General features: G+C 48.8%; 1 protein-coding gene across 4 annotated transcripts in view; it reads right to left on the bottom strand.

Annotated features, from left to right (window-relative positions):
- The window catches only part of shc1 (SHC (Src homology 2 domain containing) transforming protein 1), a 103562-nt gene extending 87857 nt beyond the window's left edge, over nt 1-15705 (bottom strand). For 3 of the 4 annotated variants that reach the window (XM_069940247.1, XM_069940248.1, XM_069940251.1), the window contains exon 1: nt 15502-15705. The gene's annotated coding sequence lies outside the window, so the exon portion shown is untranslated. Of the gene's footprint in view, nt 1-9121; nt 9256-15501 lie in introns of those variants that run through there. The other variant, XM_069940249.1, reaches the window with a different exon arrangement.
- Nucleotides 15706-16116: the final 411 nt, after the last annotated feature.

Here is a 16116-nt window from a genome sequence, read left to right as displayed (position 1 = left end):
TCCGATCATATCCATCCATACCTTTCCTTTCTTTGGACTAGACTGAGCGTCTTCATCTTTACAACAGTACCTGCCTCTATCACTTCCTCTAACAGCTCGTTTCATTGATCAATCACCAGTGGCGTCACTTGAGTTGCTGTCACCCGGTGTGGTAACTCATGGGGTCACCCCCACCCCCCCCCAGAACAAGTGTGCAAATGTACCAAGCATAGAAGGAACAGATGTATATTCCTTATATGTCCAGAGTGGAGGCAGCACTGAGTCCAGGGTGGAGGAAAAGAGGGGGTGATGGCAGCGGCAGTGCTGAGTGAGGGGGGGGGGGGGGGCTCTGACCAGAGTGCATTACAAGGTTCAAAAGGTAAATAAGCATAGAGTTTTAGCCTTGTAGGTATATTGATACATTAACGTAGCTTTGAAAAACATTTGTGTTGTTATAACTAACAAAAGAGACATTTTTGTAAAAAAATAATAAATTTCAGCTGAAATACTGCACAAAAATTTTGTAAACAGACATCTTGGTGTCACCCTCTCTGATGGCATCACCCGGTGCAGTCCGCATCCCCTGCACCCACCACCCTCTGTGTGGAAAGGAATGCTTCAGGTGCTTTTTACATCTCCCCCCCACCCCCCCCACCTCAATTCTACACCCACTAAATTTTACATTTAAATTTAAGACACGCAGCATAGTAACGGGCCCTTTTGGCTCATGAGCTCATGCCGCCCAATTAACCTACACCCCCTATACTTTTTGGAGGGTGGGAGGAGACAGGAGCATGCACAAACTCCTTACAGACAGTGCCAGATTTGAACCCCGGTCGCTGGTGCTGCAACTGCATTGGGATAGCCGCTACGCTAAAGACCAAGACTGTCTACATCATGCAGGATTTTATCAACCTTCAAAAAGGCCCCTCATCCTCTATGCTTTGGGGCTGCCAGTGGTGAATTACCCATTAGACTGAAGCTTAGGAGCCTGGAAGGTAAGGGGACCCATCCACAATGAAGCGCTGACAACCACGCGGAGGGCATGACATGGGGCCAATATTTTTGCCGGGGGGGGAGGGGGCATGGAAACATCATGCAGCCGATGTTGCAAATAGAGATCGGTGGCAACTGCCTCCGTGAGAATAAAAGCAGCCGTGGAGACTATTACCCATCAAAAACACGGGCCCAGAGCAAGATGAGTATGACCATGCCATTGGAATCGGGCTGGAGCCACATCCAGGAGTGGGTGCCTCCACTGTGGCAGGGATGCCAGTGGTCTCTACAGACCCTTGGGAGCCACGTGCTGCCCTACTCTGTGTACCGCATCTGCTGTAAAATGGCAGGTGATTCCGGCTGGGGCTCATCGGCCCAGATGGAGGCCCGACTTCCAGCCGTGATCTCTCTATATTATTGGCCGCTGCTTGCGCCGGAGGGTGAAGATCAGAGCTCAGGAGTGATGTGTAACAATGGGGGAAGAGGGTACAGGGAGCTGGCCTGCCCTGCCACTGTGTTGATCGCATCGGAACCTGGTAGCCAAATCTTTCTTTGTCTTCTTTCTTTGGCTTGGCTTCGCGGACGAAGATTTATGGAGGGGGTAAAAGTCCACGTCAGCTGCAGGCTCGATTGTGGCTGACAAGTCCGATGCGGGACAGGCAGACACGGTTGCAGGGGAAAATTGGTTGGTTGGGGTTGGGTGTTGGGTTTTTCCCCCTTTGTCTTTTGTCAGTGAGGTGGGCTCTGCGGTCTTCTTCAAAGGAGGTTGCTGCCCGCCGAACTGTGAGGCGCCAAGATGCATGGTTTGAGGCGATATCAGCCCACTGGCGGTGGTCAATGTGGCAGGCACCAAGAGATTTCTTTAGGCAGTCCTTGTACCTCTTCTTTGGTGCACCTCTGTCACGGTGGCCAGAGGAGAGCTCGCCATATAACACGATCTTGGGAAGGCGATGGTCCTCCATTCTGGAGACGTGACCCACCCAGCGCAGGTGGATCTTCAGCAGCGTGGACTCGATGCTGTTGGCCTCTGCCATCTCGAGTACTTCGATGTTAGGGATGAAGTCGCTCCAATAAATTTTGAGGATGGAGCGGAGACAACGCTGGTGGAAGCGTTCTAGGAGCCGTAGGTGATGCCGGTAGAGGACCCAGGAACATCCAGAGTGAAATATTATGCTCCGTTCGCAATGCACACACAAGCCTCAACGTGAACAAGCCAAATCAGCAGAAGAGGGACAGTGAACATTCTGCCTCAAACGGGGCATGTATTCTCCTCCACACTTTATTCTATTCAACGAAGGGTGGGGGCCATTGGGCAAGGTTGGAAGGGGCCTTACTAAAGTTCAGCCGAGAGCCTGTAGGGTTGTTAATCTGCCACTGCAGGCTGCCCAGCAGTACTGGTGACATTCTTGTGAACTGTTTGACATCTTTTCTGCCAGCTGGATGACGGGAACTGGGCACAACATCTTGGGACAGTTGATGGACAACCCTGGACACCACCTTGTGAAGTCCTGCATGAATGTGTCAATGATTATCGCTCATGAATTTAGTTCCATTTAAAAGGATTTATTCATTATGTAGTGACGTCGAACTGTGGCCGAAGTGGCTGTGCTGAGCACAATGCCCAAGTTGAAATAAAAACCCTGCCGCCTGCATGATACACAAATAAACTTTACTTTCATACCTGGTCCCACCAGTCGTCAGGTAGCCTGTATGCCAGGCACCTACCAAAAGAAAAACTTGCCCTGCACATCTTTAAACTTCCCCCATTTCCTATTTTCTAAATCCCCTAGTCCTAAGCACTGTTAGACTGAAACCACCCACAAATTGGAGGAACACCACCTCGTTTTCTGCTTGGGCTTCTTCCAACTGGAGTAAAACACCAAAGTCTGCAGACACCGTGACTGAAGTAAAAACACAGAACTGGAGAAACTCAGCAGGTTAAAAAGTGTACTTGATGGAGCAAAGATAAAGATACAAAACCAACGTTTCAGGCTTGAGCCCTTCATCAAGGTATGAGTCACGTACGGGGATTATTTGGGTGGCAGGGGCTCATGGGCCAGAAGAGCCTATTATCGTGTTGTATCTCTAAATTTAATGTAAATCCCTTTCCAAAGCCTTGACATCCTTCCTGTAATGAAGCAACCAGAACTGCACACAATAGCCCACGTATTGTTTACTGCCTCAAAGTAAAATCAAGATACATTTTGCATAGAGACATATTGCAATGCTAACACCCCCCAAGGACTTTCCCAAATTATTTTTCTGGTGCCTGCCAAGCACCACCAATGAAGGGCTTCTCGGCATACAACACAGGAACATCCAAAGTGAAATATTATGCTCCGTTCGCAATGCACACACAAGCCTCAACGTGAACAAGATGAAGGACGTGATTGTAGACATCAGGAAGACCAGGAACGACCACGCTCCACTACCCATCAACAACTCTGCAGTGAAGAGAGTGGAGAGCATCAAGTTCCTTGAAGTTTACTTAACTAGTGACCTAGTCATGGGCAGACAGCTTCTTACTTGTTGAGAACGCACAACGGCAACTGCACTTCCTGAGAAGGTTGAAGTGGGCAAGGCACTGGCCACCATCCTGTCAATCGACTACAGGAGCTCTATCGAGAGCATCCTGGTAATGGTAGCTGCAGAGAAATGGATTGCAGGTCAATCCACAGGACCATAAGAGTGGCAGAGAGGATCACTGGAATCTCCCGCCCTGCCATCGACATGATCAACTGGGATCTTTCTCTGAAGAGGGAGCGCAAAATCACTGAGGATCTTTCAGCTGCTTCCGTCAGGGAAGAGATGCAGGAGGATCAGAGCCAGCACCACCAGGCTGAGGAACTGCTTCTTCCCACAGGCAGAGACTGCTGAACAACCAAAGGAACGGTTCACACTGACCCTCCGAGACTCTGATATTCATTAAACGATATTTATTTGTACAAATATTTGTCCTGCATATGTATTGTTTGTATGTGATGTGTCTGGTTGAGCGTCTGCGTGTTTTGAACCGAGGACCAGAGAATGACCCTGTTTCATCAGGTTGTACTTGCGCAATCAGATGACAATAAAATTGACATCACAAGTCTGTTCTTGAACTTAGAGGAGGTGGATTTCAGGCTTTTGTAGCAGTGAGGAAAGATTGCTGTCAAGGCCATGGGGATCCTTTTATGCCATTGGCTCATTAAATGGGGAGAAAACAACAACCGGAGTCTCATCATGGACGAAAGAGATGATTGAGGATTCCAGGAGGCTAAAGGTCCACCACTCTGCATTACAAATCAATGGTTCTGTCACGGAGAGCACAAAGTTCCTCAGTGTTCATATCATGGATGACCTATCCTGGACCCACAACACTTCCACATTAGTCAGGAAGGCGCAGCAGCGCCGACACTTCCCAAGGAAGTTGAGGAGGGAAAAGCAACCGCACCCCCCCCCCCCCCACCCACCCACCAACTACATTTTACAAGACCACAATTGAGAGTGTCCTGCCTGGCTGCATCATTGTATGGGATGGTAGCTGAAAATCAATACAGAGGGTTGTCAAAACGTCCGAGAGGATCACTGGGTTCGACATTAAATAAGGCTCAAAGAATAATAGAAGACCCTTTCTATCCAGCACACAGGATCTCAATACCATCAGGAAGGTGGTACAGGAGCATCGAAATCAGGACAGCCAGCTTGTGAATACCTTCTTCTCCAGGCTGTGAGATTGATGAACAGCTATCTGTAACTAAGTAAATCATCCCAAAATATTTGTGTTTACTTATTATAAATTATATCTTCACGTCTACATGTGATTATTATGTGCTGTGTATTGTGTGTGCATGCATGTGTACTGTGGTTCAGAGAAACGCTGTTTTGCCTGGTTATGTAGTTGGATGATAATTAACTTGGCTGCTTTCTGAGTTAGTTACTGTAGATTACCCCAAAGTACATGGATGGTAGGACAATACATGGGGAGTTAATAGGGTACATGAAAGATTTTTTTAAATTTCAGTGGAAAACAGGGCTAAAGCAGACTAATGGGACTAGTTCAGGCAGACATACTTGGTAAGCATGGACAAGATGGATGAAGGGCCACCCTCCGTGCTCTTATGATCGGAATTACTCGAAAACAGTGTTTTGGGAAGTAAAACAAGTCTCAGCCTCTTTGGCTCTGAACCAGAGACCTGTCTGTTCGGTCAGCTGTGTACAAAAGATCTCACAGCAGGGTTTGAGGAACAGTGGGTGGTGGGGGAGGTCGGGTTAATTCCCAGCCCTAGGAAAATGCTCATGACTGAACCACCAAAAATCACTGGATAGCTGATCTAACAACTCTTTAAATTTAGACGTAAAGTGCAGTAACAGGCCCTTTCGACCATGCCACCCAATTAACCGACAATCCCAGAATGTTTTAGAGGGTGGGAGGAAACCGGAGCAGCCGGAGAAAATCCACACAGGACACAGGGAGAACGTACAAACTCCTTAGAGACAGTGCCAGATTCAAACTCTGGTCCTAGTGGCTGGACCTATCGCAGCATTGTGCTAACTGTGCCACCAGACTAGAGGGAAACAAAAAAGGGGCGATGCTGGAATTTTGATGGCTGGAGGCACTCTGCATCCATGAGCAGCAACATACAGTCAACGTTTTGAGACAGGACCCTTTCTCGAGATGAAAGTTACAGGGAAACGCGAATGAATGGTCTTGGCAGGAATCGCAGAGAGCTGACACTCACTTGACAGTCTTCAGATTTATTGTCAGAGTATACACATGACTTCACACAACCAAGATCCTTTTTTCCTGCAGACGTGGCAGAATTACCACTAATTGGTAGTAAAAAAATAAATTGTACACAGCGTAATCATGTAAATAAAAGAACTGAAAACAGATAATAAATGTAAACAAACTGACTGTGCAATACAGAGAGAACAAAAGAAAATCAATAAAGTGCACGTAAAAATCCTTAAATGAGTCCCTGATTGAGTTTGTTGTTAAGGAGTCTGATGGTGGAGGGGGAGCAGCTGTTCCTGAACCTGATGGGTGCGAGTCTTGTGGCACCTGCACCTCTTTCCTGATGGCAGCAGCAAGAACAGAGCATGTGCTGGGTGATGTGGGTCTTTGATGATTGCTGCTGCTCTTCGACGGCAGCGTTCCGTGTAGATGTTCTCAATAGCTGGGGGGGGGGGAGGTTTTTCCTGTGATGTCCTGGGCTGAGTCCACTACCTTTGTGCTCAGGGGTATTGATGTTGCCATACCAGACCATGACGTAGCATCATTCCATTCCATTTCCCAAGGAATTAAAGCTTGTTTTCACTGTCAGGAAAAGTATAGTTAGGAGATGGCACAGGAAACGCCTGACAATGTCTGATAAGTGACAAGCTAACCACAGCAACACATCACCCTGGCCATTATCTTGATGGGTTATTGGCACTGCCAAGCATTCTGTATGAGAAGAGGTGGGGATATATCCTCACATAAGTGAAATAAGGAAATCAGGTCGGGCAGCATCCGTGGAAAGGTAGCTTGGGAAATTAAACTTACTCTTTCCTGCTCATGGCTTTTCCAGGAATTTTGGACTCCCAGGTGCCGCAGTAAACCCTAATCACATATATATATATATGCAAGGATATCATTTAAAATAAATATACATAAATATTCGGGATGACAGCACTCATCAGTTTCACAGCCTGCAGGAAGAAGCTATTCCCCAGCCTGGCTTTCCTGATCTTGAAGCTCCTGTACCACTTTCCCGATGGTAGTGTGTCAAAGATCCTGTGAGCTGGATGGAAAGGGTCCTTGATTTGAGCCCTGTTTAAGCAATGGTCCCAGTGAAAGGGAGACCTCAGTGATCTTGTTGTCTGTTCTGAGAACCCTTTGAATAGACTTCTGGTCCACCCCTTCAGTTTGTAAATCCTTGTGATCTTGCCTACAAGCATTTGGCACACTTGTCTTCAACAGTCGGCTGGCTCATTGAGGGCAGGAGGGAGGTCATACTCCAGTTGTTCAAGGCATCGGTGGGACTATATTGGGTGCAGTTCTGGATAGCTGGTGGAAAAGTGGCATTGGGATGGGAGGGCTTGGGATTTTTCTCCCTGGTTGTGAGGTATCCTTAACGAAGGTTAATTAAGTGAATGGTTACGGGGTTTTTTTCTCTCTCCAGGAATGCAGTTTAAAACTGGACGGAGATTGAAGATGCCAAGTAGCAAAGTCTGCAGGGGTCGAGTGCAATGCACAAAGATGCCAGAGAAGCTCAGCAGGCCATGCAAGCATGCGCAGGAAGTAAAGGGTAACCAATATTTCGGCCCTCAGCCCTTCAAGGTATGAGCAAGAAACAGCCATGGACTTAAATAAGAAGATTGGGAGGGTGGGTGTGGAGAGGAAAGGAGGATAATCATATGCAAACAGGTAAGAGGCCATAGGTAATTACAGGTGGAAGAGAAGAAGAGAAAAAGCTGAGGTGATTGGGGGGGGTTGGGGAGAGAGGGTTAGCCCTCTGAATGGAGAGGGAATGGATGGGGACAGAGGGATAGGAAAAGAGACTCGGGGGGGGGGGGGTGTTATCAGAAATCGTCGATGTAAATTCTGTGCCCAAATGAAATATGAAGTGTTGTTCCTCCAAATTTGCAGATAGCCTCAGTTTGGCCACAGACAGACGTGTTGGAGTGGGAATGGGGTCTCAAATTGAAGAGCTATATCACTGGGAGGTCCTTGCTGTTGCGATGGACAGAGCTGAGATGTTCCAACACAGTGATCTCCCAGTCTGTGCCTAGTTTCCAGGAGGACCAGATGCAGACAATGACCCCCTATAGATTCAAAGGCAAAGTGTTGCCACACTTGGATGGAAGATTTGAGACTCCACTGTCCTCAAATAAAAGTACCCAGAAGTTTAAAAACAATTCTGAAGAAACTGAATAAAATAAAAATCATCAAGGATGTTTTAATAGCACTAAACAGAAGAACTTAAGAAATAGGAGTAGGCCATGCAGCCCATCAAGCGTGCTCCACCATTCAATGAGATCATGGCTGATCTGATGACAGGCTCATCTCCACCAACTTGGCTTTTCTCCCAAATATCAGAGTTTCATGAAAAAGTAGAACCAAGTCCAGCTGGCAGAGTTATGAAAGGCTTGCAAGGAAGGTTCTCACCCATTACACTTTGCAAATAGTCAAGTCTGCAATGAAGCTGTAACATCAACGCTGAGAACAGGAATTTGCATTCAAAGGCATCAAGAACGGATAAAAGATAGCGAGGATTGAAGGAAAAAATATTAATTGATCACGTCAAAGTAACAGGTTGTTTTAAAAACAGAAATGCTGGAGAAACTCAGCCAGTCCCGCAGCGCCTGTAGGATGCAAGATAGATTACCGACATTTCAAGTCTGAGCACTTTTTCAAGGTATAAGCAAAGAACAGGAAGGCATCTGAATAAAGACTGAAGATTGGCTGGGGGAAGAGACTGGACCAACCCAAGGTGTTAATTGGCTATGATAAGAGGAAAGGTGAGAATTGATTTTGGTTCTGTGAAAGGAGACAGAGCTGGGGGAAGATGATGGTGGGGGGGTTTAACAGAAACCAGAGGACAATGTTAATGCCACCTGGTTGGAGGATGCCCAGACAAAAGATGAGGTGTTTCACCAATTTGCAGGCGACCTCAGTTTGACAGAGTATGAGACCATGGACAGACAGCCTCAGGACTGGTCAGTACTTGGAGAGGAGACCGCCTCGGAACACCAGGTGCTGTAGGTTTCTGTGAGGGGCGCTGGACAAAGTGGTGATTCTCTGTCTGCCTTACAAAAGTTAAAAGAATTTCATGCATGTTACATTCTAAATGTAGTATAACAGGACAATAATGGAACCTTTACATGTCAGCAATAGAATGGGACAGGGAACGGAAATGGGTGGCTACTGGGAGGTCCACACTATTGCAGCAGACAGAGCTGAAGTGCTCAACGGAGCGACCTCCTAGTCTGCTTGATGTAGAGGAAACCAGTTGTTTGACAGTGACCGCCCGTTTTAATTTGGCCGTTTCGACGTACAACCCCTGCCAATTTTCTCCTTGTTTCTAGGGTTATTCCTGCCCACCACAACCCATGCTTTGCACACATCTAAATGGCAAATCTACCACTTCCGGTCCCACACCATCCAAGTGTCCAACCTTACCTGAAGAGACCAACCTTGCCAAGAGGCAATCAAACCAGCAGGAGCCGGTCCGGGACAAAAAGGAGGAGGTGAAAACACAAGTCAGGGAGTCGTACTTCTGGCATCAGTGGCAGTGCATTTGAAATGACAGTGAATCAGCGAAGTAACCACTCTTGACTGCAGCCCAGAGGAAGTCAAGGACAGCCTCTTTTTCCTTTTGAGTGGCAGAGCACGCTCGCACTGTAACCCATTCTGAACGTTACAATTTTGGCTGCATTTCTCGGAGTGGAGGGGGGAGGGGGTGGATGCTGCCCTGCACTAAATGCAAAAAGCAGAATTGGTGGGATAACAGTGGAATGGATCAAGGGGTGCACTCAGATGGTGCCGAGACGGGTGGACAGTTTCCAGCCAGAAAGAATTAACATTAACTTTTCCAGTTTCTGTTACTTCTCCACACACACCCCCCCCCCCACCATTTCTGTTTCCTTTCCTCAAGCTCATCACCCCTTCCCGTTCCTTTCTCCCCCAATCACCAGCTTTTTTAAAATTTTTTCCTCCCATCTGTAACCAGCTGTGACCTCTTACCTGTTGCTCCTGTCCCTTCCTCCCTCTCCTCCTCCTCTGCCCCTTCCTCCCTCCTCTCCTCCCCCTGCCTCTTCTTCCCAGACAGATTTTTCTGTTTAACTACAGAGAAGATGGACACTTTCGCACGTGGCTGGTCAGCATTTTCCACATCATCGAGTAGCTTTCCTGCCCGAGTTCATCAAAGATGGACAGTGCTGACTGGCTGTATTTCAGCCTGGTATTGGGGCACCAATTCCCCGGAGCATAAATGCCTGCTAAAACGGTAGTAGACACAGCCCAGGATATCACAGGCAAAACCCTCCCTAATATCGAGGACATCCACAGCGAATGCTGCCGTTGGAAACCAGCAACAATCATCAAGGAACCACACCACCCAGGATGTGCTCTAGCTGCTATGATCAGGAAAGAGGTATAGGTGCCACAAGACTCACCACCAGGTTCAGTAACAGCTGCTACCCCTCCATCATCAAACTCCCCAATAAACTCAATCAAGGACCCATTTACAGACTCTATTAATTTTCTGTATTCCACACTTCGCTCTTGTTTACATGCGTCTTTTCTTGAGTCTCCGCTCCATCCTCAACATTCATTGGAGCGACTTCAACACCAACATCGAAGTACTCGAGATGGCAGAGGCTGACAGCATCGAATCCACGCTGCTTAAGATCCAACTGCACTGGGTAAGTCACGTCTCCAGAATGGAGGACCATCGCCTTCCCAAGATCGTGTTATATGGCGAGCTCTCCACTGGACACCGAGACAGAGGTGCACCAAAGAAGAGGTACAAGGACTGCCTAAAGAAATCTCTTTGTGCCTGCCACATTGACCACCGCCAGTGGGCTGATATCGCCTCAAACAGTGCATCTTGGAGCCTCACAGTTCGGCGGGCAGCAACCTCCTTTGAAGACCGCAAAGCCCACCTCACTGACAAAAGACAAAAGAGGAAAAACCCAACACCCAACCCCAACCAACCAATTTTCCCTTGTAACCGCTGCAACCGTGTCTGCCTGTCCCGCATTGGACTTGTCAGCCACAAACGAGCCTGCAGCTGACGTGGACATTACCCCTCCATTAATCTTTGTCCGCGAAGCCAAGCCAAAAAAAGACATGCGTCTTTTCTTGAGTTTTTTTTATGCACTACTGATAAGGAGAAATTGTTCTGGGTCGCCAGGTAAAAGAATCTCAGGGTTATATGTGATGTCATGCATGTACAATAAATTTGAACTTTGATTTGCTGTCTCCTTTCCCGTGGTTTGTTGATCATAATACTTTTATCAACAGTCACCCAGCGTGGACAGACCTTTCGGCCTGACTCGTCCATGCAAACCAAGTTGGCATTCAGGGTTAGTCCCATTTGCCTGGCCTCAACTCTTTCTACCATTGAAAAATCTGCCCATCAGGTCTCTCTTAAATCTTCCCCCCCTCACTTTCAGCCTTTGCCTCGTTCTTTAATTGCCAACAGTCTGAACATTCACTTTCTCCACACCCTGCATGATTTTACAAACTTCTGTGAGGTCACCCCACATTTTCCTTCCAAAATCCCAGCCTATCCAACTTGTCAGGAAGGCACAACAGCAACTGCACTTTCTGAGAAGACTGAAGTGGGAAACTGGCCACCATCATGTCAACCTTCTATAGGAACACTACATAAAGGGTCCTGGCGGGCTGCATCACAGTGCAGTACAGTTGATGTAGAGAAATGGATTGCACGTCAATCTACAGGACCATAAATGTGGCAGAAAGGATCACTGGAGTCCCCCTCACCCAATCAAAGTGATCAAACAGGGATCATTGCTCGAGGAAGGTGCCCAAAATCATTGCACAGCATCTTTCAGCGGCTGCCGTCAGGAAAGAGGTACAGTAGTATCAGAGCCAGCACTGCAGGAAATTGCACATAATATTACATTTTCTGTATTATTACACAAAATAAAATGAATTTTTTGAAGAGGAAAGGAGGACTCAGAGATAGGTGGAGCAAGGAAGGGATAACAAACAAACAGATCCGAGTTGGGGAAACAGAAGAGGTGGAGTGCGAAGACAGAAGCAGGTGGAAGCTACATAAATGCACACCGAGGCTGCCCACGTTTGCAACCAGTAACCACTGACAAGCCCAAACACGCTGAGCTCAGTGGAACATCACTAGACACAACTGCACCCAACCAGTCAATGCGGGAAGATTTCAGACCTACAGCTGGAGGGAGACATAACAGAGAGGAGCATGCCACATACACACGGCCCCTGGCACGTTGACAAGGCAGCTGCCAGGAATTACCCAGCACAACAAAGAATTTTCGCAAACAACTTCCTGCTTCACAACTTGGTCATCCTTCAAAACAAAAACAGTACACTTACACGATGAATAATTAAAAATACAGTCGAAAAGTTCTTCTCAACTTTCCACAATAGACATCAAGTTTATTGTCATCTGATTGTATAAGTATAATCCAATGAAACTGTTCTCCGGTCCTCAACATAAAACCTGCAGACACACAATTCGACATAACACACATGTGTGTGGGTGGAAAGTGTGGTGAGTGGCTGCATCAAGGCCTGGTATGGGGACACCAATACCTCTGAGTGTAAAGCCCTGCCAAAGGTAGTGGACACTGCCCAGAACATCACAGGTAATACCCTTCCCACCATTGAGAACATCTACAGGGAATGCTGCCGTCGGAGAGCAGCAGCAATCATCAAGGATCCACACCACCCGGCACATGCTCTGTTCTTACTGCTGCCCTCAGGAATGCGGTATCGGTGCCACAAGACTCGCACCACCAGGTTCAGGAACAGCTGCCACCCCTCCACCATCAGACTCCTCAACAATAATCTCAATCAGGGGCTCATTTAAGGACTTACTTGTACACTTTATTGATTTTTTTCTCTTCCTCTGTATTGCACAGTTTTTTTAAAATTTCTCTATTTGTTTATATGTGTAAGTTGAGTATAGTTTATAGTTCCTGGTCCGCCCTCAGGAAAAAGAACCTTGGGGTTGTTTGATGCCATGTATGTACTCTGATAATAAATCAGAAATCTGTTACAATTGTCCCTGCTTCTCTCACTTGTTCCACAAACCCACCACCTTTTACGTGAATAAGCTTTCCCACAAGATTCTTTGAAATCTTTCTCCTTTCACTTCCTTTGAGTTTTAGATTCACCTACTCTGGGTAACAGATTGTTTGAATTCAATGCCCCTCAGGTTTTTAATCAATCTCCAGGTCTTCTCCCACCGCAGGGAGGAGTCTTGGCCTCTCCTTGCAACTCCAGCCCCATTCACCTCCTTGTCAACCTTTTCTGCATCCTGCCCAGATGAACAATCTCTTTCCTGTAGATGGGTGACCAAAACTGCATTCAGTACTCCAAGTGCAGTCTCATCAACGTACAAGTCGTGGTGAGGCTTCAAATTGATGTCCCTGCTCCTGCACTCAGATCCCTTGATTGATGCAGGCAAGTGTGCCTTTCCCCTTATCCAATTAACTCCTTTTGTCTGTTGGCCTGCACTCCTCCCCATCCCATTCTTCCCCCCCCCTTCCTTTCCCCGGCCTTTAATTCAGATGCCTGAATTACTCACCTCGAGGAAGTGCTCAGGCCCAAAACATCAGTAATGCATCCCTGAAGTGAAACACAAAAGTCCACAGAGACTGTGATTGTCGTAAAACCACAAAGAAATGCTGGAGGAACTCAGTCGGTCTTGCAGCGTCCACAGATGGTAAATATGTTGGTCTGACCACTAAGCCAACTGCACCACCCTTTTGTTTGTCAGTCTGGACTCCACCGCCTCCCATTCGTCCCCCTTTCTTTCGCCCAACCTTTAGTTCACAAACCTGTTTCCCCCCCCACTCGTACCTTGAGGAAGGGCTCTGACCCAAAACGTTGGTAATATATCTTTCCGCCAAGGAACGCTGCAACACCTGCTGAGTTCCTCCAGCATTTCTGTCTTCTGACCACAATAACAGTGCCTGAAGACTTTCGTGTTTCACTGTCTTCACCATCCTGTCAACTTGAGTCCCCATTATCATGGAACATGATAAAATCCAGTAAAACAGTAAAATTCATGATATCTGGATTCAAGCAACCGGCAAAAAAAATAAATAAATTGGTAGAAAGACATTTGAAATTGGCGCTCCTTTGCTGTCAGTTTACCAATCCACACAACAAGCAATCTCAAGCAACTGCCAAATTCACTTATCTACCAATCCACCACAGGTGCTGGGCACCAGGACTTTTGCTAGACACCGGGAAATTTGCTGCATCTGCACCCCCAAGTCTCTTTGCTCGACAATACTCCCCAAGTCATTAGTATCCACCATGTGAATTCTGGCCTGGTTTAACCTCTTCAAGTGCAACACCTCACACTTGCCCAAGTTAAAGAGAAGTCCGTGCAATTCAAACATGAGAACTGCACAGTACTGCAAATGGTTCAGACCAGCAGGAGATATAGCAGGACACTGAGTGTTGAGGAACATGAGGATTTTTGGGTCCCCTAAGGTAGGAAGGGAAGTGCTGCAGTTACAATGGGATGAACATGCCTAAGTGGTGATGAGGCCTCTAAAGTTCTACAGCACTGGTGTGGGCAGAGTCAATTTCCTGTCACAAAAAGATCACACACAAAGAAGCAGAGGATCAGATTATAGAAGAAAAAATATTTTCCTTCTGTTCCCCAAAGCTGTCTGGAATTCTCTGCCTTAGCAGACAGCGGAGGCAGACACCAACCTTTTATAAATTCTATGCATCAAAAGTTAAAAATAAGACAAGGTTGGGGCAGGAGGAGTGGTTTTTTTTAGCTGAGACGTACAACATGCACGTCTCCACGATTATCCCATAGCACTCTGCGCACAGACCCACAACATGCTCTGGCCGATGCTCCACTACCCACGTCACCACCTCCTTCACCACCCGGTTTTCCACTCCCATGTTGCCAGTCATTCTCCTCTGTCTTGTCACACTCCCTATTCCCTCCACTCACCCACTCCCCTGCTCACTTCACTGTTCTGACACTGTCACATGCTCCCCTGCTCAATCCCCCCCCTACTCTTTACCTCTTTCCCACTCTTTCCCTCTCTCCCTCACTCCCTTGCTCTCCCCATGCCCACTCTCCCCCACACTCCCTCACTTTCCCCATTGCACTCCTTCATTCTCCCCCACTCCCCACCTCATTTCCCCTATCCCATCACTCCCCCACCCCAACCTCATTCCCCCTCCCCTCATTCCCTCCTCTCCCCACCCCTTTCTCATTCCCCTCTTCCTCACCCCTCCTTTCCCCACTCCCCTTCCTCCCCGCACTCTCCCTCCTTACTCCCCTCACCCCCTCCTTTCCCCTCACCCCCCCTCTCCCCATAAACCCCCGTCCCCTTCACCCTCATTACCCAACCGTCCCGTCCCCGGCCCGACTCCTTCACTCTTCCGTTCCCCCCCCGACCCCTCCACTCTTCCGTCCCCCCCGACCCCTCCACTCTTCCGTCCCCCCCGACCCCTCCACTCTTCCGTCCCCCCCGACCCCTCCACTCTTCCGTCCCCCCCGACCCCTCCACTCCTCCGTCCCCCCCCCGACCCCTCCACTCCTCCGTCCCCCCCCGACCCCTCCACTCCTCCGTCCCCCCCCCGACCCCTCCACTCCTCCGTCCCCCCCCCGACCCCTCCACTCCTCCGTCCCCCCCCCCGACCCCTCCACTCCTCCGTCCCCCCCCCCGACCCCTCCACTCCTCCGTCCCCCCGGCCCCTCCACTCCTCCGTCCCCCCGGCCCCTCCACTCCTCCGTTCCCCCCCCCGACCCCTCCGTTCCCCCCCCCGACCCCTCCACTCCTCCGTCCCCCACTCACCGTCCCCGCCGCCGAATCCACTCCCTGAACCCTGACCCCGAGCTCGAGCCCAAGGGGTCAGCCCCCCCCCAGCTTGGCCGACAGCTCGGCTCCACTGCGTCACTTCCGCCTCTCCTCGAGCCCTCAACCGGGAAGAGAGGCGGGCAGAGGATCCCTCGCGCCTTCCCCTCAGGGGAGGGGTGGTTTGGGGGAGGCGGAGCGTCTCTTCCCGCCCAGGGCGCGTGGCACTATGATATCACCACGCACATTGCCCACACACTCTTCTCCTGCTGCTGAGACATCGCCAACGAGAGGGCGTTGATCCATGACGTCACCTCGTCGCCAACGAGAGGCCGTGCATGCCTGACGTCACCACGCAAGCTGCCCACACAGACTTCTCCCGCTGTTGCAAATGTGCCAACTCGTGGGCGTGGCCAGGGGGCACAATATTCAATATGTTATCATAGAAATAAAACAGTGTCCTATTACATGAAATGTCTTTTTGCCTGCTGCAAGGCAGGAATTGCCTATTGACCTCTTACGGTCACCAGGAACTCGAACAGCAGCCCACAGGTTCCTCCCCTCCGGTTGGCACCGGCCCACCGCAAGCACTGGGTCCCTCGGCCGCAGATCCCC

The sequence above is a fragment of the Narcine bancroftii genome, chromosome 5 (genome assembly GCF_036971445.1).
Source record: "Narcine bancroftii isolate sNarBan1 chromosome 5, sNarBan1.hap1, whole genome shotgun sequence".
Lineage (NCBI taxonomy): Eukaryota > Metazoa > Chordata > Chondrichthyes > Torpediniformes > Narcinidae > Narcine > Narcine bancroftii.
Note: the sequence above shows the minus strand (reverse complement) of the source record. Positions and strands in the feature narration are given on the sequence as shown.